A 27101-nucleotide genomic window follows, 5' to 3' on the forward strand; every position below is an offset into this window, starting at 1 on the left:
ATCTCTAAATGGAACCATAATAGATGGGTCAGGTTTGGTATCAATGTGATCCAGGAATTTACCCAGATCCAATGAGACCAGAACCCTGACATATGACTTCCCCTTGAGAAGCTAGAACTTCTCCAAGGTTCTGAATTTAATACCAGATAGGAGGGTCCTTAGAGCACTCCTGTGGGTGTGCAGGGGTGTGTCAGCACCTAATATAATCAGAGCACCCCAGTGTCTTTTTTCTGGGAAACCATTTACCATCATGTGCCCACACACAAGGTAACTTACATACTGTATCATGATACTTGTAGTTCTACCTGTGTACTTTATACTCTGCTTAACTGTATGTTAACATGTCTCGGTTTAATACATGCTGCCGGGTTGGTTCCTCACCCTATATAATCCGGTTATGGACTGGGCTTATATTAAAGGGGAGCTGGTTGCGGCTTATTTGGGTTTAAAGGTTCTGTTTCACAGAGGCTAGTGAGAGGGATCTTATAGCCTTCAGGGTTGTGCTGTATTGTTGTGCCATATCCAGAGGTTGTGTGGACAACTCTAAATCACTTCCTGCGCCTTCCAGAACCTGGAATTACAAGAGATATTGCAAACTTGATTTCTACAACTTCTAAGTCAATTCTGGTTGTCTTTGATGTGCTAAATGACCACCTTCCCATTGGAAAAAACTCTTGATTCACTATGGCAGCTCTCAAGATGGTCATCATGTTTTGCATGTAGACTAAAAGATGGGCTCTAACACACATGTGTCATTTTCCCTTTGCTATCTACCCTTCTATCTATTCATCTATCTAGCACAGTCACCTTCTACCAAGAGAAACATCCTGCGTTGGGGATCAGTATGAAAACATAGAGAGTGCAATTCACTGTTACCCAGTTTAAAGGACATCTACTATCAAATGAATAATGATAAACCAGGGACATTTACTAATAGATCCAAGCACCGTGACTGTGGCAATCTTCATGACCTTATCCATGGCCTCCTTCCTTCTAAAATCAACTTTTACATTTATGCTAATGAGTCAGAAGGGTGTTACTAGAGCCCCTCTGTGCTCTGTCTTCACAGGTTGTTACACTCCCCAATAGGCAGGCAGAGGGGGAATTGCTGAGAGTGCAGGGGGGAGGGGTGTAACAGCCTGTGAAGCTACAGTACAGAAGGGCTCTTGTAATGCCCCAGACCTCTTCTGACTCATTAGCATAAATGTAACAGTTGATTTTAGAAAGAAGGAGGCCATGGGTAAAAAATACAAGAAGATTACCAGTCACAGAGCCTGGATATATGATTAATTGTCTTGGGTTTATCATGCTGATTTTAATGGTAGAGTTGCATTTCAGATGCATGTAGTTGCCATTTCAGGGAAAACTTTATTACCACAAAGGAACTAAAGTTTCATGACAAATTGATGTTTTCAGAAGCCTCTGATTAAATTCCATTTCTTCCACTTTGATGTATGAATCTCTACTTGTGCTTTGCTGTGTTACAATAAGTTTCTATTGTTGATTTTAAAATATGGAATAAAAACTGATGCTAAATCCTTTATATATTTACTAAATATGGCAACACTAAATAGGAATTAGATCAGCTTAGAATGTTCGCTTTATTAGAAACAAACTGTAAAACAGAGGAATGTATGGATTCAGTAGGCTATAGATGCTGAGGAATACAGATGTTATATATTTTGTCTATGATCACACCACTTAGCTGCTGTAGAGCTCAGATAAAACGGCACTTTCATAAAAACCACCTTGAACGCTTCAAGGACACTTAGCAGTGATTCCTGTTTTACGCAGCCTATAACTGGTAACAAGTGCTACTGTAATTTACCATTGCATTCTTTATTGTCCTTTGTTTCGTGAATGAAGCAAGTGCTATAATTCCTAATTGTAGTGCAAAATCAATATGTTTAGAGGCCTTTCCCTTCAGACAAGCGCTCATGGCTCGTAGTTAAAGCAATTCTCCTAATATTTATCAGTCAGATGTTCTTCTCGTTGATTTATTTTCTACTAGCGCTTTTATGTTTTTTTATTCTTATTACAAGAAGGATAACATTATGCAAGTGAAAGTCTTTTTCCTCAGCGGCACACCGGTGAGAATTGTTGTAACCACATTACTTCCAACTGGAAAATTGGTGCTTATATATTTTATGGGCCAAAGCTCTTGTATGTTTTCCAGGCAGTAGCCATAGCTGTCCGCAGGTTACATGTAATTACCAAGGGTGAAGTTTGTGTCATTGCTTCTTCCTGTGTTTGATTTATACAGTTGTGATGAAACAACAGGATTGTTAACCCGCAGCAGGGGTCAGAGTAAACTAAATGGCCATTATTGATGATTATACACATAATAAAACGTATGACGATGACAATATCTCACTATATTCACTACAAACTGAGCACAGTGGAAATAACCTTGTTAAGGAGAAGGCTATTTATCTTTTGCATTGCTGTGGATTTCTATGCAATCCTGTATGAAGGAAAAAATTTTAATGAAAGTGCAATACAATGTGACACTCCAAGAATACACAAGTGCGTTGATGTATTAAGGCATCCTCCAATCAATGTGGTATTTGCATTACCTCTGAGGAAACTTCTCATCCTCTTCTTCTTCATCATGGCCCTGAATTCCCCCGTGCTCCCCGGCAGCAGTATGTTACCATTCTTCTTCCATGATATTTGCATTTGTTCTTCCTCTATTCCTACGTTCCGCCACTAACAAGATCTAGCTCTACACCAATAACCAATGCATTTGCATTTACATTACAGGGAGCAGTACTCCTAACTTTACTTCTACTATGAAAACACATTTTCCTGTTGAAAAAGGCAGTTGTTTTTTGTTCCGATTATATGAGATATTTCTGCGCAGTCATAAATCAAAGGTGTCAAAGTTGTCTAATAATGTGGGAACTAGTATATCCTACAAAGAGCAGTGTAAATGACAAATGTAATGTCTTTTAAATTGTAAGCTCTCAAGAGCAGGTTTCTGATTGTATCTCCAAGCTAAGTCATTCTTAGAACATTTGCTACTTACATTTTGCTCTGTATAGCTTACTATATGGAAGACTATTTATTAAACCCACAATAGGGTTAATTTTATAGATAATAAATCCAATTATACTGTTCAACAAAAATATTAAAAACCATATTCCCTTGGCACACAGGGTGGCCTGACTATTTGAGTGACTGTACACTTTGCAGCTACCAGACTCAAGACATAATTTATGTTCCACCTTTACAAAAAGAGTGAATAAACGGATCAAATTTCATGCCACTTTTGGTGCAGACCTCCATGAGTGATTTCTGGAGCAGGTATATAGAGATGCTCAGCACAGGTGAAGATACTCAGAATATTGTCCTTGTTGTATCTGCTATCTCATTTCATAGAATACATGTTCAAGCTCTGCAGCTGGTAGAAGATCTTTTGTCATGATTTGTGAAGACTTACAAACCCAGCTTTCTGGCAAACAAGCCATGAAAAAGGGTACATATTGTTACACTTTGTATAGCACAGTGATTTATCCTCAGCAGAAAATCCACTCTTTCAGGTGCCAATTCTACGAAGTTTTTCTTTTCACTAATTTATAAAATCATTTACATGATTGTCCGCATGCCTACAGATCGACCAGTTAAAACAATAGAAGGATAGAAGAGGAGACACGTTTCGAGTGCCCGAACTAGGCCCATCATCAGTCCATCTTTGCAAGAAGTCCAGCAGAAGATATTAAAAACTGTAAGTAACAGTAATGAAAGTAATGAAAACTTCCTATATAGGATTGACAGCTGAAAGAGTATATTTTTACTGTGAACTCCTCTGTTGAGGATTAATCATTGTGCTATATGCCCAATTTAGTCATACAGACGTGGGTTCCATTGGCACAAAGCCTTACATTGTTGTTGTGACATCTCAGAAAGGTGAGCAGATCAACTTACTAATATCTACTGGTATTGGTGTCGGATAGTACTACAGTATATGCACCTCTGTATCTTGTTTCTCTTTTTTCTTTTTCTGCTTATTTATACTTATACTTACTATAGAATATTCTAAGCTAGGAGCAAGTAATAGTCTTATTGCTACAGGTGGGGGACCTTAATTATGGCTACTTGTGAGGGGTACATTAATTTTTTCTACTGGTGGATGGGGAACACTAATTATGACTACTGGTGGATGGGGAAACATTAATTATGGCTACTGGTGAGGGGGAAAAACATTAATTATGGCTACTGGTGGGAGGGACATTACTAATGGGTACTGGTGGGTGGGGGAAAATTACTTATGGTTACTGGGGGGAGGGGATATTACTAATGACTACTGGTGGGGTCAGGATATTACTAATGGCTACTGATAGGGGGTATGATATTACTAATGGCTACTGGTGAGGGGCAGGATATTACTAATGGCTACTGGTGAGGAGCCGGATATTACTAATTACTACTGGTGGTAGCAGGATATTACTAATAGCTACTGGAGGGGGCAGAATATTACTAATGGCTGCTGGTGAGGGATGCTATTACTAATTGCTCATGGTGGGGGGGGAGGATATTACTAATTGCTAATGGTGGGGGAGGCTATTACTAATGGCTGATGGTGGGGGGCAGGATATTACTAATGGCTATTGTGGGAGGGATATTACTGATATGGCAAAATTAATAATGGCTGTGACATGGCTACTTTGGGGGGCACTAGGGCTTGGCTACTGTGGGGAACACTGTGACTGTTTGCTGCTGTGGTGGTCCTGTGACTCTTTTAAATAAAATAAGTGTGTACTTACTTCCTCCGGTGCTGCTGATGTCCCACACTGCGGTCTGTTTGATCTGTGTACACATTTTTTAATTTTACATTTTTTCTAAATTATTTCTTAAACTCGGATAACCCCTTTAACTTAACCACTTTTTGGGACTTTTTGAGTTTCAGCCATTGTTTTAGTGGCTAGCACGCGGCCTCATTACTTTCTATTGGCTCACAAATCATAAAGCGGGTTCTCATTCATTGCTGACATGCTGCAAAAATCCCCCTCAAGTGTGACACTATAAAAAACTGAAATGCGGGAGTAGGGTTGAATGTTTTTATGCCCTGTTGGGAATTTTGCCCTGGGGCCTAGAGGACTCTGGTTACGCCACTGGCTGCAACCCTGCTATCTGTGTATGTTGCCAGTGAAGGAAGCCAGCTGTGTATCCTGCCAGTGCTGCAACCCTGCTATCTGTGTATTGTGCCAGTGCTTCAACCCAGCTATCTGTGTATGTTGCCAGTGCTGCAACCCAGCTGTGTATCCTACCAGTGCTGCAACCCTGCTATCCGTGTATCCTGCCAGCGCTGCAACCCTGCTATCTGTGTATCCTGCCAGTGCTAGAACCCTTCTATCCGTGTATCCTGCCAGTGCTGCAGCCCTCTTATCCATGTATCCTGCCAGTGCTGGAGCCCTGATATATGTGTATATAGCCACTTCTGCAACCCTGCTATCCGTGTATCCTGCCAGTGCTGCAACCCTATTATCTCTGTATCCTGCCAGTGCTGCAATCCTGCTGTCTGTGTATCCTGAACAGTGCTAGAACCCTGCCAGTGCTAGAAGCCCAGCTTTCCTTACTACCTGCATGGGAGCCCAGCTTTCCTGCAAGCCTGCTCTAGACTTTGCTTTCAGTTTTGTGTATTCTGTTTGGGGGCTTTGTTGCTTTTGCTCTGTTTTCCTGTGTTTTGATTTTTGTAATAAATGTTTTTGTACCAAAACCATTACAGTATTGATATGTTTTCATTTTCAAATTAACTCAAAATGAACATTGTAAATTAATTTCTTATTTTTTGTCAATTATGTATAGTCTGGGGAAACGGGCGACTATTGCAATATTTTTTGTAGTGTTGATGTAGATTTTTATTTATTGGGAAATATTAATATGTATTTATGTACATTTAATTATATATTATGTGTGTGTATGTGTTTTTTTTTTTACTTTTTATATCCCCATTGTGGTCATAAAAAAACCCAGGGGGACAGTTTCACTTTTTTTATCTATAAGAGTCCCAGTTACAGAGGAAATGACCCCTGTGGGGGCAAATGTCTGTTGCAGAACTGTACTGCAACTGATCAGAACCAGCAGCTTTAAATAACGCCTGAAGACCTGCCAATCACCAGCTGGGGTATAGAGCAGTGTCGCCTCTGCTATTTACTGCATAGCACTACTTCAGGCAGTCTTAGTGGAAAATATTCTAATGTTGAGCATATCTGCCGCCTGGTAGAGCTGTAATGATGCTTTGCTGTGTGATTTTCATGCATTCACCTTCCAGTCACTCAGCTGCATTGTCTGTGTCTAATAACCGTTTCATGTTTTAGAAAAGCTTCCCTTATCCTAGTTGGGCACATAAAACAATGTGGGGAGCTTTATCTCATTTCAGAAAAAAGCTCATTTTCAGTGCATCGTATATTTTATGATTTAAAGCCCTCAAGAATATCAGTTAAACAAGCTATATTATAATTGTCTGTGTAGAGAATGGCTGGACCATTGCACTGTCCTGCACCTCCTGTGTCACCCCTTCCCCCTAATACAGTAGATTGTAAGTAGAGATGAATGGACCAGAAGTGTAGGTTTGGGTTCAGTGTATGGGTACGTTTCTCCCGACCCTGACATATTGCCCAATTGGCTACCAATTGCCTTGTCTGGGTCGAATATGTCTGAACGCTGAACCTGAACCTACACTTCAGGTCCACTCATCTATATTGTAAGCCCTTGTGACCAGAGCCCTTATCACCGTTGTTTCATCTGACCATTTTATTGCTCTGTTATGTCTAAATGTATTGGTATATGATCTGTAAAGCACTAAGGAATATGATAGCGCTGTATGAAAAACAATTTATTATTTACTTATATAGATCTACGATTGATCATAATTTTATAAATACCACAAATGTATTGTTTTTTCTGGTTTGGACTGCCAACCATTTTTACTGAAGATTAGCCAATCTATTTTAAAACGAATGTACAGCTTTCAATATTGTGCCACTCTTAGGTTCTAAACCTTTTATACAGTATATCTTCATACTATATAAATCTTTGTGCAGAGACACTGCTTACTCCCACACACATTTAATTATAAAAGTTTATGTCTTTATGTATGGTAAACAATTTCCAAAGACTGGCTGCTGTCTTTATCCAAAGGTCATGCCAAACTATGTAGTCCAAATCTCCAAATTCCTAATATCACTTAAAACTTTCAAGTGGCCGAGGTGCTCTATCTTGTGGACCTCGCCCATAGCATAATTAATCCCATGAATAAACATTCCCTCAGGTCGCCTTAAATTTTTTATCAACCATGTCTCAGCACAACTACCCCTACTACCCCTTTTACTTCATGGTTTTGTATCCTCTGGGGGGTTCAGTTCCTGCATAACTAGTGGAAAACATATCCACTGCTCTTACGAGTAGTACAGGTACCTTTAACACATTGCCCTCTTCTGTGAAACTTCACATCTCCCAAAACTCTAATTTGAAATTTGAACTATCGCAATTGCTCTTGGTCTTATTGTATCATATATATGACTCAACTGTCCTATTTTTCTTAATGATGGTGGATTAAAATGGATTATGGCTCCATGCTAGTAGACTATGATTGGGCTCACATGTGGGAGTCAGTGCTCAGAACACTATACTGCTGGAGATTTCTTTTAAAGCTTTAATGCACTGGTCTTTGGTCCCTACCAGGTCCCTCAGTGACTGCATGATAGCGGGAGATATGCTTGACATTTAGTGGTCTTACCCTACAATCAAACACCTGTGGATTAGGATCTATGCTGGCGACTATTTACTCTGTTATGGGGCACAACATTCAGTAGTGCCCTTGGAAAGAATGGTTAAGAGAAAACTTAACTGGTATATGATCAACATAAAATCTCAATCAAATGACAGGCACAACAGGGGATTTGTATCAATTTATTAATTTGAACCTGAAAAGCCACATTTGTTAAAGATTTTACGCCATTTTTAGGCTGCTTTCAGACTCCACCAAAAAGGGGCATATCTTCGGTAACTAGAGGATGTGACCAAACAGAAAATAGCTGGTGTGCCAGAAAATTCAATATTGTGGCACACAGGGCCAATTCTAGCTTTTTTTGCTCCCTGAGGCAAAAGCTGAAATGCTGCCCCCCACTAAAAAAAAATCCTAGCCCGGATCTTCTTCTATATTCATCCCACTGTATTTACATATGCATCTTACACTATGCTCCTAAGGGCAATTTTTCAACGTGCTGTTTTCACTGCATTTTTAAATACATCCAAACCCCCTCTGCCTTGCGTTTTGGATGTGATTTGGATGCAACCAAAACGTGCAATGCATGACACCAGGTTCTGATTGCTTACCGATAGCTGTTGCTGAACTTCAGAAGCTCAGAGCTGGTGGGCGGAGCTTGCGAATCTGAGTTTCTGCAGCAAGTGCAGAGAAATCTCCGGAGGATCCTTTGCGGGGCCAATCAGAGGTTGTCTTCTTTTACAGAACCCTTGGAGAAGCTGTGATAGAGCAGCAGCAAAGCGATCATACTTCATCTGACTGCTACTCCACCAGTCAGTGAAGCCTCTGCACATGGGTCAGGCAGGGCCCTTTTTCTCCATCTGCAGACAAGGAGCAGCCCACCGGACCCTTCCCCATACAAAACATTGGCAGTCCGCTCCTAGTGTCGGGCAGTGCTGCTGTGCATGGATGCAGGCAGCGTGACCTCATCAAATGCCGCCTGCATCCTCCATGGCCATCTGCAAAGCTTGCCTCCGTGTCTGTAGTGATACTAATCATGGCAGTACGGACTGCCCAAGTGTGCCCAAATCACCCACAGCTTTTGTGCCGCCTCCTTCAGGGCTCCACATCTGCCGCCTGAGGCGAAATTTTCATCCCGCGTGGTGGCACAGCAAATTAGACCAACTAATAGGAGGTGTAAAGTACTCACCAGTATTATACTGCACCATATTAATCATCCAGAATTAGACAGAGTGATTAATCTGACGCAGCAGAGAACGGTCTAGTTATACTCAGCACTGGTCTAATGACCAATACATCTCCCACATTGTATATTTAACAATCTGGTCTCCACGGTGGGACTATACTCACTTCTCCCACAGCACAGCCTCCCTTCTTTCCCTTTAGGTTTATTAGACATGCTTGGCCCAACTTTGCTCTATTGAGGGAAGTGCCCTCCCTTCCCCCTCTTACCCTTGTTTGTCTATCTTCTATTCTTTTTTGTGACTGCTCTACAATTATTTTGTAACTGCTGAAGCATCGCCTTTGTAATTAGGGCTCTTAAAACCATGTTGTTTGATGTCACCTAGAAACATGCTCACCTATTTACTTTTTGTTTTATGCTACATGCGCTGTTCACCCACATCCACTGTGTTGTACTCTATTTCAGAAACAAAACATTTATTGTAAAACAAATTAAATACCGCTTTTTAATTTCAGGTGATATCATACTGACCTGCAAGAAAGGCTGAAATGCCATTTCTATGGTACAGTAGAATTCCATTATTTTCTCCAGCATACAAGAACACAAACGGTGAGTTGCTGATCAGATCCTGTAGGGTTCCTGCTTGATGACAACTCCTAAGGATGCCTTCTTCATTATGTAGGTGTTGAATGATCCAGATAAATGTTGCTAAATAAAAAGTTATTATCATATCCTATAAAGTACATTTATAAAGTAAAGCATATTCACGGAATATCACTTCAGCGACCACCTCCCCTGATTTCATAAGCAATAAGGAATCTGACTTCATAAGCAACCACTTTAAAACAATTATTTTGCAAATTGGAAAGTGAGAAATAACCCTTTCTCTAAAATACTAGTACACAAATCCCTAATGCACCAATGTTAAATTTCATTGTGTACCCAGAAGCATACAAACTTAGCCAAGTCCGATTCTGTATCAAAGTGGTGGACAAGGACCATGCCCCTAGTCAGAGGTACAGTGTTCATTTTTGGAGACTGGTCCACTCTCTCCTGTGCAGTCTTTAAAAGAGCAAACAAGTCACTTCTATAATCACAACTCTGAGTGTGACCCTTGATATATTACTCAACATGTTATATCACCCAGTGTCTAAGTGCAGCATGAAGAAGCTTTGAAGTGGTCCCTATTTGTAGCATTTTGTTGTGATTAGATTTAAGTTTGCTCCCAGGGTATAAGTGTGTCCTGCATGACATACTGCCAGATTGGTGGCCGTACAGACAATCCGGCAAATTGACGCCCCTACCTACTAGTCATGTTAGTGAATGTCAAATCTAGTACTTTTGAATTCACTGAAGGCCCAATTTGATCACCACAGAACCTCCTCTGACTTAAAAGTGTTTGTGGCTGGTTTCATCCAATCTCCCCCAGTTTAACTCCTTGCCATAAGATCCTTTTCTCAGTAAGGGTTCTGAAAAGCTCCTATATGATAAAAGTTCTTTCAGGGGTTCCAATCATTTTGTTATGCCCACAAAGTGTACTATTTCAAGATGATACAGGGTACATACCTCTTGCACTGTTGATTGTAAACTACTACTGTAACTTGGTGGTGTAGAGTGGGGATGGAGACAATCTAGTGGGGCTGATTCACATGGTCTGAACAGTGGTCCCTTTTTTATTGAGATAACATGCAAAACTGTTCCCAACATTAATTAAGACCTTTTTTCATGTTGCCCCATGGGGATTTTATCAATGTAAAATATCTGTCACCACACACACTGCTAGTAGGGAGCCAGATAATATTAAATAAAGTTTTATAAAGTAATGAAATATTCAGAATACTGCCACAGGCTTTTTTAAGATCAGCATAGCATAGGCTATAGGCCAATAATGACATTACTGGTCACAGGTGCGAAATATGTCCCAATTCAGTGATTAAAAATAAAAAAAGATTATTGACTACCTACAGTTTGCTCATTTTTGTAGCTAATGATTTTAATTATTATGTGATATCTGCAATCCTTTAAAATTTCACACAACTCAGTCAGGCATATTTATCAGTTAAGACTGCACCAAACTGTGCCACGTTGTAGTATGCAATATTTGGGCACTTTTACAACTTATATGTCAAATGGAGAGTTGCTTAAGTTTTGCCTTAGATAATACCAATGTTCCAAAAAATGTGGGTAACTTTCACTCTTACAAATAGAAGCTGAAAACTAGACAGTCTTTAGCTGCGACAGATTTCTCATTCAGCATTAGACACTTTGCGTCATAGACAGACACTCTTAGGGTGGTTTCACATTGGTATTTTTTCACATAAGTGATTTCTCATTGAACCCATTTTGGCGTATGAACACATACAAAAACTGAAGTGTGAAAAAGCCCATTGAAAAGATGGGGTCAGTAAGGCATCAGTGACAAATCACTGAAGCCAGGAAGAGACAACCAATCTCTATGTGTCTATAAGCCAAAATGGTTCAGTGTAAAATCACTGATGTGAAAAAAACACCAATTTGTGCCTATTAGTAAATCTATCCCCACCTATTGCTTTGGACTCCAGTTGCAAATAGTTAAAATCGGTCAGCAGTACTACTAAAAGTCTCTGGTGACGCTCTGTCAGTAGGCTCTATTATATTAGATTACAATTAACCATTTCCTTTGTGTAACTTCTGTGGAAGAGGCTGAATAACATGTCACAAGCAAAGAGTTGCTTACAGAGAAGGAATTAGCTGCATTATTGCTGACCGCATTACAAGTAAAAGCTGCAACGTACGCAGTGACTGTAAATTAAGCCTCAGGATTGTTCTCCAATTTGCTTTCAGCCTCTTGTTTGTATATAATGACTGAACCCTATACATATGGTACAATAAAGAATTTGTTAGTAGTACAAATAGAAGTGGAGCTCATGTCTGTGCTGAATGTTTAACTATTTCATCATTCTGATTTAGCATGGATAGTAGATTCCTTAATGCGCTGTGAAAATGAACTATAAACACGTGTCCCCTGGCATGTCACATGTTTCATTTTTCTCGTTTAAAAAAATTGTTTTTATTGCTTAGTTGTATTTAACCCCTTCATAGAGCACTGTAGGAAATACTTTGACGATAAAGTTCTTATCTAGCTTTATGTTATCCAATTAGTCATTTTCATAGAGCGTTGTGAAGGTTATTCCACACTGCACAGTACTGCGGCATACTCTAAATGATTGATTGTAACACCAAAAGCCACCAGTGCTCTACTCTTCCTATTCTTGTCCCAGTTGTAGATTCATGCAGCGATTGAAGCATAGGAGACACTCCAGGAGTGATGCGGCAAACCTCCTTCTTGCAGCAAAGTGTGGGAAGATGTTCGCTCCTTTGTACAGAAGGACAATGCCGTATCCAGGATTCTCATACAAAATCCCTATCTTTTTCTAGTAATACAACCCACTATTCAGTTTTCAATTGATGCATCCAAAAAAAAATCTGATATACTTGTAGAAACCTATGACAGTAAAATCTTTTGAATTATGGTGAAGTCCAAAAAACGAAGAACCAGCTTAATGCTGCAAAAAAAGTTTTGACACCTTCTGGGACATGAATCTGAAGGAGCGCCAACTAACTGATTAAAATCACACAGAAACAATGATTCACTTAAAAAATGGCTTAGTTAATTCCAACAACTTAGGATAGTGCTTTGTTGGCCACAGTCCCAGCCAATGCAGGTCCAGGGTCATGAGTTAGACCAATAGCATCATCTTCATCATCCATTGCCACTTTACTGGCTTGGACCCTGTTCAGTAAATTTTATGTGAGGATGTGCATATTCATTACAGTGTTTAACACTTCCGTTGTAAGAAGACCTGTGTAATAGAACATGCTGTTACATTAACGCAAAGCACTTAGAATATTCAGAATATAAAGAACAGTCCAACTTCTGCGATACTAAATTGTATCGACTCAATTGTTATCTATTGCACATTCCGTACTTTACTGCGCTTTACAAAAGGAGATCTCCAAGTCAGTCCATTGATACGGAATGTAGCATAATCCTCCATATTACACCATCACTGTTGTAGTATATAAACAAGTTGTCTAAGACGTTACATAGTCCTGAAACATCTTGCATTCTAGTAGTAATTTAACAGATTAAAACACAGTTGCCATATATATCTACAAAGCATTAATAGACCATAAACACGTTGCATAACAGAGAGGCAAAGAGTTAACATTCTCTTGCATGGAAAAGAAGTATTTACGGCTCTGGCAAAGCTTGGATAGAATGCAGTAAATGTTCATCTTTTACAGCTCATATATCACAGTTGCTGCATTCTGTATATTGAGGCAGCGCTCATGCGTATTGGCTGTGACTGAATATTTGGGTGTGCCCAGTCACCTCTGATGCAAGTATGATAAAGAAAGGTTTGCTGGTTAACCGTTTATCTTAGTCCTCTCATATGAGCTTTTGTTAGAAGGACTACAATATAGATGATGATTTTGTCTGGACATAATATCACTGCTGGTTGAATTCCTTTCATCACATATCTTAGCCAGTTTATACTGATGTAGGAACATTAAATTAAGCTTTTTAAAGATGTGGTTTCTGCGATGGGGAAAACATATGCAGTTACCAAACTCCTGATGTGACCTATGTGGTACAACTCAGAAAAGTAAAATACCAACTGTGTGACTATTTTTTTCATTGTCACAATCAGAATTTGCCCTTTTTATACTTCAGGCAACAACAATAATCAAATCAGATTGGGAAACAGAAAACCTCTAGTGCTAATTATAAGAAGGAAAAGTATGAAGTTCCCCACAGGTCAATTCCTGACCTTCAAGAAGCCTTGTTACATAACTTGGGACATGACTTAGTAGCCCAAAAATATACTCAACTGCAGACAGTAACTCACAGATGCAGAGACTTTGATTCTCATCAGTACAGTTCAGGAAACTGGTTTGGCTAGATGAGAGATCCTAGATCTGGCTTCATCCATACTAGAAAATGGCATGTGTACAATTGACCTAGATTTAATGGACCTTCAATTTTTTCACTGACCAAAATTGGATGATTTTACACTTGGTTCATTGGACAATTGGCACTTGAAGGCTTGCGACCATTAAAGAACATCTACCACCAGGATCAATGCTTGTAAACCAAGCACACGGACATATTGGCATGTTCCCCAGGCAGGATCTTCTTTAAGATCCCCTTCTTTAAACGTCTTTTGCTCTTGTTTTTAAAGGAAACCTACCACTTGAAGTGGCAGGTTTCTGATGGAAATACCGGGCACCAGCTCTGGGTGAGCTGGTGCCGGAGCTTATTTTCGTTAGTGTTTTAAACCGCGGTATCGCGGTTTAAAACACTTTTTAAACTTTATAGCCGGCGCAGGCAGGTACGCGCTCGGCGCTTACCATGCGCGCGGCTCTCATTCACTTCCTATGTAGCCGCGTGCACGGTAAGCGCCGAGCGCGTACCTCCCTGCACCGGCTATAAAGTTTAAAAAGTGTTTTAAACCGCGATACCGCGGTTTAAAACACTAACGAAAATAAGCTCCAGCACCAGCTCACCCTGAGCTGGTGCTCGGTATTGCCATCGGAAACCTGCCACTTCAAGTGGTAGGTTTCCTTTAAGAAAAAAAGGCATAAAAAATTATGCAAATAAGACTAGGGGGCTATTGGCTCCATAAACACATATGGAGCCGCAGGATCCTTAGATTCAATTAAATAATTTAAAAAATCCTTTTTTGTAAAAACCAGGGAATAAGCGGCACGCACCAGTATGTCAGTTGTCTTAGTTTTACAATTCTTCATCCTAGTGGTAGATGTCCTTTAAGTCATGCTGCATTTTTAAAACTGCATTAACCCAAAATATGACAGGAAAAAAATAAAATGCTTTGGTGTGGTACAATTACGTGTGGACATTCAGGTAGCATCATGGCCACAGCCAAATAAATATGATGACAATCACAGGTGTCAACATAAGCTCTCTGCTTCCTGAGGCAAGTTATTGAATGATGCCCTCTCCACCCCATCTAGTAGTCACAGGTTATTTTTTATAACAGTGTCACTGATGCTGACATCAGATATGAAGAAAAACTATTTTGAAGTGGCAGGTCATGCTTTGTAGCAGATGACTTTGCCCCTGATGCAACCCCCCATCTTGCTGCAAGTGGTACTGCCTGAGGCAAGAGGCTCAGCCCCCCCTCATGGCTGGTGCACCCCTTGTCTGGCAAGTCAGACTACTAGATATCAGGCACACTGATCTGATACCGAAGGATGATTGATCAATATCTGGGTCCCAGCATACACTTTCAACTTGAGCTTTGAATAAAATGAAGCCATTGTTAATAAATATGTGAAAGTTTTTTTTCTTTCTACAGGTGCTGCCATTTTTGTAGGGTGCATTGTATGTGTTGTATTATTTTGGTTTTGTTGACATTGATATTTATAAAATATAATTACATAATGTTATAACTTATCAGTTGAGGTACCTTTAACCCTTCAGACATAATTCATTAAATTGGTATTAATCCTTTTCCTATGAATATTGATTTCACGTAATTCTGCGGTACCATCCTCCATCAACAGGTGGGAAATTTGCCAGGAGGTTGTAATATTTCGGCAACTGGCACTCGTACTAGCCTGTCAAATGAAAGGGATGTTATATAGATAGCAGGGATAAAAGCCAAAGAAATAAGAGTGTGATGGAATAAATGAGGAAGAAGAGTTACTGGAAATGGATTTAATAACAACGAACGGCAGGCCAGCAAAATTGGGGTAAACTGCAGCAAAATCTCACCGCGTGTTTAATTATACTCTGCAATGCGGGTTCTTTACACACTGAGACATGAGCGTCCCTGCATGCAGAGTAGCCAAGAGGGTGTAAGGTTAAGGAAGATAGTTCGCACCTCCCCTGAGCCTCTTTATTAACCCTGACCTTGCCTGACCCCCCATGATCTCTTAGCCTGTTTATGCATTTCATACCACCAAAGGCTAATCAATAGTCTCTCTTGCATTAATGTTTCTGCTTCCCTTCACAGACTTGAGTTCCATAACACAGGAGAACAAAAGGAACTGATACAGGGATATGTAACATAAAAGTGCAACTCCCTAAATTATGGGATGAATAAAATGGGTAGAATTAGTGATACATGAAAAGTGTATAGTAAGTTGTCTGTATGGCCCCCTGTGCTAAATCCTACTAATAATCATATCCGGAATTACATGGAAAACCTGTTAAGAAAGCCTTTTAGCTTCACCAAGATCAAGAAATGTTACACTACATGAATCTAGCTAGCAAGGACTGAAGCCGAAGGAAATATGTCTAATACATAAGATGATTAAGTAATTACTTAGAGGAAATAATTCATGGGGGAAGGCAATTGTCAAAGCTAGGAACTGGTACTACAAGTCAGAGATGTGGAAAGGGACAGGTTAGAAGTTCTTGCTTAGCTTCTTCTATATGTGCTCAATCTGGACGTCTCAATGCTAAAGTTATAGGGGTATCTGCACACATTGTGGATTACACAGATTTTGTTGCAGAAATACTGCAGTGCAATATAGTCGCACTACAGTGAATGTGATCTGGAAACAGTAATGTAGACTCTCTGGGAGAATGAAAATCTGTACCAATTCTACACCAAATCCACATCAAATAAGAATCATGATGTGGATTTTGTGCAGATTGTTGCTAGAAATTATGTCAAATCCAGTGGAGAAAAAAAGGAGGAAAAAATGTTTGTGGAAAGAATGCATGTAAATCTGCAACAAAATCACACTACAAATACAGACAGTCCCTTGGTTACATACAACATAGGTTATTATGTCCCTCCTTGTCCCATGGACATCAAGATATGATGTCATAGCTAGTGGTCCAGTGATGCTACTTACATGCAATAACATTTCGTTTAATAGAGAGTTCAACAGTGTTAATTAATATTGTGTTCCCTGCATCCACAGCGGGAGCCAGCCAGTGGCAGAAGCAACAGAAAGAAGGGCATGTATTATTATTTATATGTTATTTTTTATGGGGGAAGCACTGTGTAGATAACGTCTTAGGGGTACTGTACATAAGCTAATTTATTGAGGAAACACTGTATGTATGCCAATGCAATGGAGCACAGTTCAAGCTGTAAACTTCTTTCTCTTCCTATGAAATGAGGATTCGGCACACAGGATGAGTTGAATGCTCAAAAAAATTGGAATGGGACCCTCTTCATGCTTGTGCTCGATGATTCAAAAAAATTTTCTTAAGAGATATGATTTCCCCAATAACTGGCAATATGCTTGGATTGGGCAATTGATGGCATGATTCTCCAGTTTTGTCATCGGTATCTTCTACATAACACTTCTCTGCCTTCTCCTTTTATGGATTAGATAATTACAGTTACAGCAATAAATTAGATGGATTGGAGCTGCGCAGCCATGAAAGGCATTTAACCTCTTTGCTACTGTTAGGGTTATCAGGTCCCTGCACTCTCTGCACTCCTTCTGCATTTATAACATATTATTGTCTATCTCAACAGGAGCTGCTGATTCTTAAAAACAGATTTATTTTATGATTGTATTTGGCTCATTCCCAGATTTGAAGACAAAGCTTTTAAATACTTGAGTTTTATAACATTCATTTAATGTACGAAATAAAACATTGTATTTATTATTTAAAGAAACTCCAAGCAAGAAATTCTAAGAACTAGAATTCTTACTCATATTTGTCACAGATGTAGTGGGACAATCATGGATTTCAGGCATTGGGCGCAGTGTCCTGCCATTAATTAAGTGTCTCTATGGTAGTGTCCTGCCATATAGCTGGATTCAATGGTAAAGCAGGTAGTCCTCTCTTCTCCATCCCTTGTATGCCAATATTGTGTTTTTTTGTGGCTGAAAGGTGTGATGTTATTATGTCATCTTCAAGTCATTCAAGGGCCCTAGTGGAGGAGATCTACTATGGGTGAACAGGTAAGGAGAGTATGTGAGTTTTATTTTACAGGAATTTTCTGATAGAATTAGCAGATTTTTTCAGGTGTAAGCTGCTTGCACAGGTATTTAACAAGTACCACTATTGTGTTGCATGCGACCATTTTGTGGCACAGCTGCACTAGCCTCCATGGAATACAAATTAGGGGGCGTTGAGTCGAACCGTGTGCCTGATTTAACATGCAAAGTCTGTTGCACGCCCTATGTTAAAGGTGCACCAAAAAAGTTGGTGAACTTTGTCAGGCCAGTGCAGGGAAGCAACAGATTCATGATTTCTGTTGCACGTTCTTAATGAATCTGTCGCACTCAGCATTATACACGGGCAGTGCACTTTTAGTGCAGTTTCCCACATTTTTAGCAAATGTGCCCCTGACCGTGGATCAGTTTTTGTCCACTGGAAGTAAACAAGGAAGCGTTTTGCTGAATAATGGCGAGCAGAGATCTAGAAAACAAGGAGGGATTGATACAGAAAGTATTTTGGAAAATTGTTTAAATGATACACAAACAATAACAAATATTTGCTGAAAGAGGACAACCCCTTTAAGTCTGCACCTTGTCCCACAAAATATTAACCTTTTTCAAAGAACCATGCTTTTTAATGAAATAAATCATAAATGTGGCGCACAGCTTGCTTGCCGGCTATGGCAGAAACTGCACTAGAATTCAGGCTCATTATAAATCTGCCCAATTGTTTCTAATCTTTTTGGTGGTCAACATGAAGGATGAAGAGATATTGTATAATTTATAATGAAGTATAATTGTGGGTAAGTGCACACCTAGTAATTAGTGATTGGATGTGTGCAGAATTCTATAATATGGCAATGTAAATGCAAATGTCTGTATCTTACATCTAAGCAATCACAATTCAGCAGCCAGAAAGTCTGCTAATTACCCTCATCACTGATATCTTGCTTGTGAATGATACCTATTCTAACTTGGTGCATTCAGTATTGAATTTCTGTAATAATCTCTGAAATGGTCATAGTGTTATCTGCATTGCGGACTGACTTCGGTTTAGTAAAATGATGCAAAATGCTGAGATGAAGGTGAAATAGAACTTGGTAGACCAGCTTTTAGCTCCTCTGTTTGTGCGCCAAAAAAAGTATATGGAAACTAGAAGAGCAGAAAAAGTGTCAGGATTCCACAGCTGCGGTCAAATTTTGCGACCAATAAAAAAGGCGTGACTGTTGAAAAATCTGCAATATTGTGGCCGACATGTGAAAAATATGGCGCTCAAGGCACAGCAAGATAAAAAAGTAAACCAAAACTGGTGGAAACCTTGCACAGGATGTGAGTCCTTGCGTCATAGAGAAATATTAACTGTTACAGTGATTGGATTGAAGTTTGGCCTGCAGACAGGAAGTCCTTGCATCATATTTCTGTATGATGCAGGGATTCTATTCCTTTACAATGTGTACAGCTCGTGGGATCACGCGAACATGGACTGTACACATTGGTGTGTTTGTACAAGTTAGCTCTAGAAAAATAAATATTTCTCCTTCAGCTGACCAAGAGGACATTGAGACACAGATACAGATGAGACTCAGCTGCAACCACTAATGCTTAGTTTTACAGCTGCAGCTTCACAGGCTGTTAGACTGTCTCCCCCTCTGCTCTCTCAGCACTCCCCCTTCTTCTGCCTGATGTAATATCACTGCAGCAGAGGATGTTTCAACACACAGTGAGAGGGGGGAAGTTCTTTTGCACACTGTAACAGCCTGTGAATCTGCAGCACAGAGGGGCTCTGGTAAAGCCCCCCAGAGAACTTCTGGCTCATTAGCACAATTTTAAATGTTGATTGTAGATTGAAGGAGGCCATGGATGACACATGTAAAAAGATGTCTGCATCTATGAGTAAGTGTCCTTGGTTTGTCATGCTTGATTTTAATGGTAGATTTTCTCAGTGATATGACCAAGGGCATCTTGGTAATTAAAGGGGTATTCTCATTTCAGCAAATAAATGTTACTGTTTGTACGATGAAAAATTATACAACTTTCCAATATGCTTTCTGTATTAATTACTCACTGTTTTCTTTATCTCTGCTTGCTGTCCTGCTATAGAAAGCTTCTATGTTTACTTCCAGTACACAAAATCTGCTCACTGTCACACAGGTGCAGTCCACAGCTCTGATTACTAACAAGCCGTGCACCTGTGTGATCATTGTCAGATTTATATCCACTGGAAGTAATCATAGAAGCTTTTTACAGAAGGACAGCAAGCAGAGATCTAGAAACAGTAAGAAACAGTGAATAATAGGAATACCCCTTTAAGGGTATAACTCAAGCAGTTCCCCCCAACACTCATGTTATACCACAAGGCTAAAATCACGCAACCATTGATGGTTCATGAATCAAAGACTGTGTGCTGCCAAGATTTCACGGACCAACCCTAGTCCCAAGGAGAATGAGTGATATATAATGTAAGAAGTCCCTTCTACCTTGCTTAGCCCCTCTCTGACCCGGCCTTTGAAGGCTTTAATGACCATGCATTTTAACAAAACTTCCTACCTGTGTAAGGGCTATAATTTTTTATAATATTATTTTTTTTAATATCTTGTGTGTTTTTTTCACGTTATATGTCCCCCATAAGGTCATACATTTTTTTTTCATGTACATGTTTTTACCTGTAACGGGGGCATCGGTTTTCACCTATAACGGGGACCCACGCTCAGGGTTCCCATACATATTGTTGTCAGGCCCCATGTGATCACAGTCATTTGCCAGTCTGCACCTTTTTTCTTCTATATCTACCGCCTTGCAGTACAATGCTGCAATTTGCTACAATTTTGTGGTACTCATGGCAAAGCAAATACAGACAAAGTAGAAACTTAGCAATTGTATGATTCCTTCCCCTACTCTCACAAGCCAGTAAGCACTAACCTGCACTGAACTCCCTCATCCCATCTATGTTAGTATCATTTTGTGTACTGCTGCTTGTCTAACCCTGTGACCAGCAATAGGCAGTTGTATAGTTATTGTTTGCACCCTGTACCTGTTCCTGTACCAGCCTTGTAACCCATCATACAGTTTTCTCTCTCTGGAGCTTTAAACACTCAATGTAAGATTACTCGAAATAGTTCGGTGGTTTAGTGCGGCTAATTACATTAGCCAATTCAAGAGCTCAAGTTCATTAAGGCAGAGACAACTGGCAATTAAATACAATGATTTAATCCTGCAAATGGTCAACACCACAAAGAACTACTGAGAGCGAGCAACAAGGGAGGCACAGGGCTGTAGTACAGGCTGTATGGCCGATATACAGATGTGAGGCAGACGAGAATACTACAGTACATTATATTTTACATTATTATTATCCAAATTTTAAATGAGAACTTTTTGCAAAAACATTTAAATAAACCCAATCCTGTGAAAGTAATCTTTTGCATTTACATGGGCATTTTTGTTCAGGTGTATGAATTAGGGACATTTTTCTCTGGATTTTCAACTGTGTTTGATGAAAGAGAAAAAGGTAGTTGATCACACAGACAGGATCCAAAGTAGACAAAGTGTAGTTCCTTTAGGCAGCCCTGTTCCACAGTTGCCTTTCAATGCACTAAAAGGAAATCAAAATCAAGCATGATAAACCAGGGGCACTTACTCATACATCCAGGCACTGTGACTGTGGTAATTTACTTATATTTTCTATCCATGACCTCCGTCCTTCTGAAATCAACTTTTAAAATAATGCTAAGGGGAATTGGCAATGCCCCCCAGAGCCTTTCTGGTTAATGATCGCAACTCGATGTAACCGATGTAACGTTTGCTGTACCACTAATAAAGAATTGGATTTTAGAAGACCCAAGTACCTGCGCTGGAGTTTGTTTGTTTTCTCTTTCTGGTTCATTAGTATAATTTTAAAAGTTGATTTTAGGATAACAAATTTAAGAGCGTTACCACAGTCACAGTGCCCCTAGTTTACCTTTCTTGATTTTGATGGTAGATTTTCTTAAAACCATAATATAAGGACTAATGTACATGGAAAATTGTATGGTTGTATTGTGATGGTCCAAAATCTGGCACTTAATTCCAGTTGTAGTTCAATACTTTACTTTACAATAATGTGTCAATGATGTTACAGAGAGACACCTTGTTACCTGAGACAACACCGGAAAATTGAGGTAAGCTCCATTACATTCTGCAGTCAAAATCTTGTCTGGCACTTATAGAGATTTTCTCTTTTATAAATATTGTACCAAGAGGAGAAGATGGTATTACACATCATCTGAGCAACCAGTCAATGGTGTCTGTGGTCTATGACATACCATGCTTTAAACCCATTGTTGGACACTACCTCTCCACCCCTTGGGAGGATCTTGTTTCCTCCTCCCTGTGTCGCATATCTACACCTCACCAACCCTTTGGTGGGGTCATAACACCTCAACAGAAGGTCATAGAGTGGTGGTCCTGGAGCCAAGCTCCCACCACATTAGAACACCAAGTAGGTGTCTATGCTTCCATTATGTGATGTGCATATCTCCCTATCCCAGAGTCTTAGGAAAGATCGGTGGGCAATCTTTCTTTGTCTCCAGATCTTGGAAACTTAGCTGATATGTGGCTAGGGAGTACCATAACTCCATCACCCCCATATTAAATTACAGTGCTATATGTCTAGTAGTATAATTTTGCAATAGGGTTGTTCTCCTTAGAAAAGTCTGCTGAAGGTGAGAAATTTTCCATTCAGAGCCATTGACACTACCCCCCTTCAGAAAACCTGTTATGTCCTTATACTTAAAATCACAGAATTGAAAAGGGATGAACCTTCTTTTATCATCACCGTTAATATGCTTGTTTTAGTGAGAAAATGTGTGGCCAGCAAACAGATTTTCCTTGACATAATAACCCGTTGTGTGATATATTTACCTTTACATATGGACTTTTTGGAAAACTGCACATGTTGCAGTTTGTTATATAGAAATAATGCATGTAAATCACTAAATATGTGACTTTTTAATGTACTTAATTAATGCAGAAATGTATATTGCATTTTCTATGCTGATTTTCCGCATTCCAGTTTGTGGATTACTTGCAAATTTTCATATGCCCATAAACACGCACAGAAATTGTCATTAAGCACCATTAATTCATTTTCAGCATCGCATGACAATTTCCGCATGGAAAAAAATAATTGGGGAGAATTCATTATTGCTTCTGCACCAAAAAATTATGGATTTGTGCCACAAAATCAGTCTAAAACACCTTCTGATACTTTCAAGAAGGCTTTTAGATCTTTTTTGGAGCTTTTTAGATTTGTTCAATGAAGGGGTGTGGTTGTTAGAAACGGCACATGTTTATGGCCGTGGCTATATGGGAATTAGTCCGTGTGCCAAAAAAAATTAGGAGGGTGCGCACATTGTGGTACACAGTTTAGACCAGGTAAAAGCCGGTCTTAACATAGAACTCTAGAGTCTTACACTGAAATAGAGTCATCATCACAATGATAAATCTAGCGCAGCACTAGACTGGTGTTGTCGAGGTCTGCACTGCAACACATTAATGAATCCCCCCCATTGCCTACATTAAATGTGTGTAATGTGTAGCAGATTTGTGTGCTCTAAAGGGAACCTGTCACCAGAATTTTCAATACTAAACCTACAGTACCCTCAGAATATTAAAAATCTTTTGTAGCTTTCCTTCATGTATTTTAAAAAGTTACCTGTAAAGAATCTCTTTCACGTCATATGCAAATTAGCAGAGAAGAAGCAGTGTTAGTTTTTTACACAAATAAACTTCACAGAACTGCTTTAGGAGAAGAGTCTCTTCAGGCACTTCTATCTTCAGCTTCATATCACCTAGAATATGTTTTTGGTACAATTTTAATAATGAGAATCTCAGCTGTACAACAGAGTTGAAATCTGGTGGAATTTGAGCTGTACAGAAAGAAACAATTCCCAACTAAGGCTACATTCACACACATGTATGGGGGACATATATACGGCCGATATACGTCCCCCATACACTTCTATGGGCTCATGGCACCATATGGGAGCGGCACCGTACCGCTCCGTAGCCCATGGAAAGATAGGACATGTCCTATCTTTCCACATGATACAGCACCCTGCGCTGTATATGCCTAAGGAGTGCTCATCACCTTCTCCACTCTGCAGCGCGGGCATACATCGTGTGAATGTAGCCTAAGGGAGACATTTATAATACACCGTAATGGAAGAAAAAGCAAGTGGAACCGTCGGCATCAGGCAATAGAAGGTTAAAGTTTCTTTTTTTAAATTTCTATTGCCTGATGCCGATGGTTCCCCTTGTTTTTTCTTCCATTACATTGTCTCCGGACCGGACTATCCATCTTGGCACAGCATCCACTCCTGCTGCTGATTTAAAGGTGAGCCGACACTACTTTTATGCTCTTTTGTTTTTCCATTTATAATACACCGGTGCTCCAGCCTCCTATCCGATGGGCAGCTGGTGTACAGGCCCTGAGAAACCTCTCCCTATGTCTTTATCTCCCATTCTATAGCACAGAGAATCACAGCCCTGATCCATTATGAAATCCATGGGACTTACATCTTAAATCATTACTCATGTGACTCCTTTTAGTATATGCCTTGGTAGGTAAATGAGAACTTTTTAACATAAAAGAGGGAATGGCAAAAAAAATATTTCATACCTTACCTGAGGGGGGTGTTGGTTTAGTAGTGAATGTGCTGGTGACGGGTTCCCTTTAATGAATTGGTTGAATGGACTGAGTTATATTCCACAATTTTGTTACAAATCAATATAAGCAAAGCTGAGATTTTTATTGTTAGTATACATAGAATATTCTTGTATCTGAAAAAAAAAGCTTGTTTAACACTTGCAAGTAGTGATAGTAATAAAACATTTTCCATTAGTTCTCTGTCTGGTGACAGGATAGTTTTGTTTCATCTCAGTGAAAAACATTTACTGATTCTCAGGATTTTAATTTAATTATGTAACACCCATTACATTTTAACTGTGCCATAACCGAGCGAATGCTGTGTAGTTTTATGTCGCTTCAGGTAATAAAGTACATCGTATTCATAAACCTACGTTGTCACCATGTAATGACTGAGAGAGAGCGAGAGATTAAAACACAGTAACAAATAATGATTTTGCCTTTCAGGAATTAACTGTGTCATTTCCTGAACATATTCTCCATTTTTGATACAGTGGCTGGCGTTTGGCAAGAACATCTTCTCAATATGGAGCTTGCTGAAGTGTAATATGAGAGCAATTTTGTGGCAGCAAGGGTGGAGGGAATTACAATTTCAGCATATTGGAATAGATTTTCTTTCCACCACCATGATGGTTGTTCACGAACACTTCCATAATACTAGGTCAGTATGATGGTGAAAACGTGAGTTGTGGCTATTATATTATATACCTTGTTGTAAAGGCCTACGATTACCACCATGCTGTGGATCTAGGATGACTGCAGCATCTACGCAGTTAGGCAGAGGAGGGAATTTCCAAAATTCATCACATTGGAACATCTGTGACACAATCACGTGGTTATAAAAGATGAGGGCCTGACAAAGGAAAAATCACATGTTCTTTTTACATTTGGGGACTTAAAAAGATAAAATAAGTTTAGAAAAGTTATCTGAATCATAGCCTTTCTTATCAAGACCATAAAACTTGAGTTTTTTATTGTTGATCCTCATGACATAGGTTTTTGAATGCAGAAACATAAAAACTAAGAATTTTGGAAGAAAAATGTACAAAAATGTACAATAATAGTAAAACTTAAAGAGGACCTGAGGACCAGTGGTTTATTCCGCAGTGCAGCCGCGATGTATAAGAAATGGCTTCACTGGGTGACTGTGCAGGAGCACAGAGCACCAGACAGATGTAAGTACATAGTTTTTTTTTTACTAGATGCCATGGAGGGACTATCTGAATGGCGATTTGTGTCTGTATTGACCTGTGGTTTGTTTAGTGTCCTTAATCACCATTACAGGTTCTCTTTAACAATTAATAAACATAATCAACACTTTTATCACTAAATTGAAATGATCCTCAGTTAATATGTATTTTATACAACTTATTTACACTGTGAAACACAACACACATTGTGGGATATGTATCATATACCGGCCCCTTAGATGCATCAAGAGGCTCCGTTTTCCTGACGTATTGGATGGCTGACTGCGCTAAAATACAATTCTAGATATTGCTAGTACCTGTGAGTGATTAGGTCTAAATGGTTGCAGGCTATAGTGGGTGCCCTGTTGCACCAGCCCACTCTACAGCTGGGCCTGCCCTCCTCTACACCACTGCCATAAAGAGGGAAATAATTGCAATGCCTGGTGGTTTGCAGAAAATTGTAATAATTATGCTTGCAGGACAGCAAACTATCGTACAAGCTCTGATGAATGTCCCCCCATTAATCGCTTTTTGTTCCCACAAAAACAAATTAAAGCAATATTTATGCGCTATTTACTAATTAAAGGGTGGCATTTCAATATTAGTATGCTCCTTAGAAACCACATTCGTGCATAAAAGGGAAAAAATTAAGGCTTTAAAAAAAAAAGAATACTTCCTAACAATTCCTATTACGTACTTAACTGTTATTTGTTCTAAAGAGGTTGATGGGGTTTTCCCAAGAAATAAGTTAGGCCCTATCATGCTTGCTGATTGGCACAGGTCTCAATGATGAGACCCCCCACAGATCATGAGAACATGGGTCCAAGGTGGTCAGAGGTACCTCCGTCAGACTCCTTGTCGCAGACGGCTGCACATGTCCGTTCTGCTCTATGGATCTCTTTGAACCTGGCAGAAATTGCCATGAGGGGTCCAACAAAAGTACCTCGGACCCCATTGGATTCTCCGTTCTCTTGATCTGTCGGGGTCTCATCACTGAGACCTCAACCAGTCAGCAAGTTAGTCCATATCCTGTGGATAGCTGTGGATAGATGTCTGTAATGCAGTTTTATTGAAAGTCCTTGTTTCCATTACAGCAAAAATTTTTGAAAATCCAATTGTCACTGGGACAAAATTTTTTTTTGTCTGGAGCAACAATTATCATAGTATCATAGTATATAAGGCTGGAAAAAGACACAAGTCCATCAAGTCCAACCTTTAAGAATTAAATAAATGTTTTAACCCGTGATATTTTTTCTCTCCAGAAAGGCATCCAGGCCTCTCTTGAACATGTACATAGAGTCCGCCATAACAACCTCCTGCGGCAGAGAGTTCCACAGTCTCACTGCTCTTACAGTAAATAACCTTTGTCTATGTTGATGGTAAAATCGCCTCTTT

General features: G+C 39.6%; 1 long non-coding RNA gene across 3 annotated transcripts in view; it reads right to left on the reverse strand.

Moving 5' to 3' along the window:
• Positions 1-9352: 9352 nt before the first annotated feature.
• The window catches only part of LOC140064250 (uncharacterized), a 73240-nt gene continuing 55491 nt past the window's right edge, over positions 9353-27101 (reverse strand). For 2 of the 3 annotated variants that reach the window (XR_011847738.1, XR_011847737.1), the window contains 3 exons: positions 25225-25369; positions 15386-15536; positions 9353-12754 (listed from right to left, as the gene is read on the reverse strand). This is a non-coding gene — a long non-coding RNA (uncharacterized lncRNA). The remainder of the gene's footprint in view (positions 12755-15385; positions 15537-25224; positions 25370-27101) is intronic. The other variant, XR_011847739.1, reaches the window with a different exon arrangement.

This window comes from Engystomops pustulosus, chromosome 6, assembly GCF_040894005.1.
Source record: "Engystomops pustulosus chromosome 6, aEngPut4.maternal, whole genome shotgun sequence".
Taxonomy (NCBI): domain Eukaryota; kingdom Metazoa; phylum Chordata; class Amphibia; order Anura; family Leptodactylidae; genus Engystomops; species Engystomops pustulosus.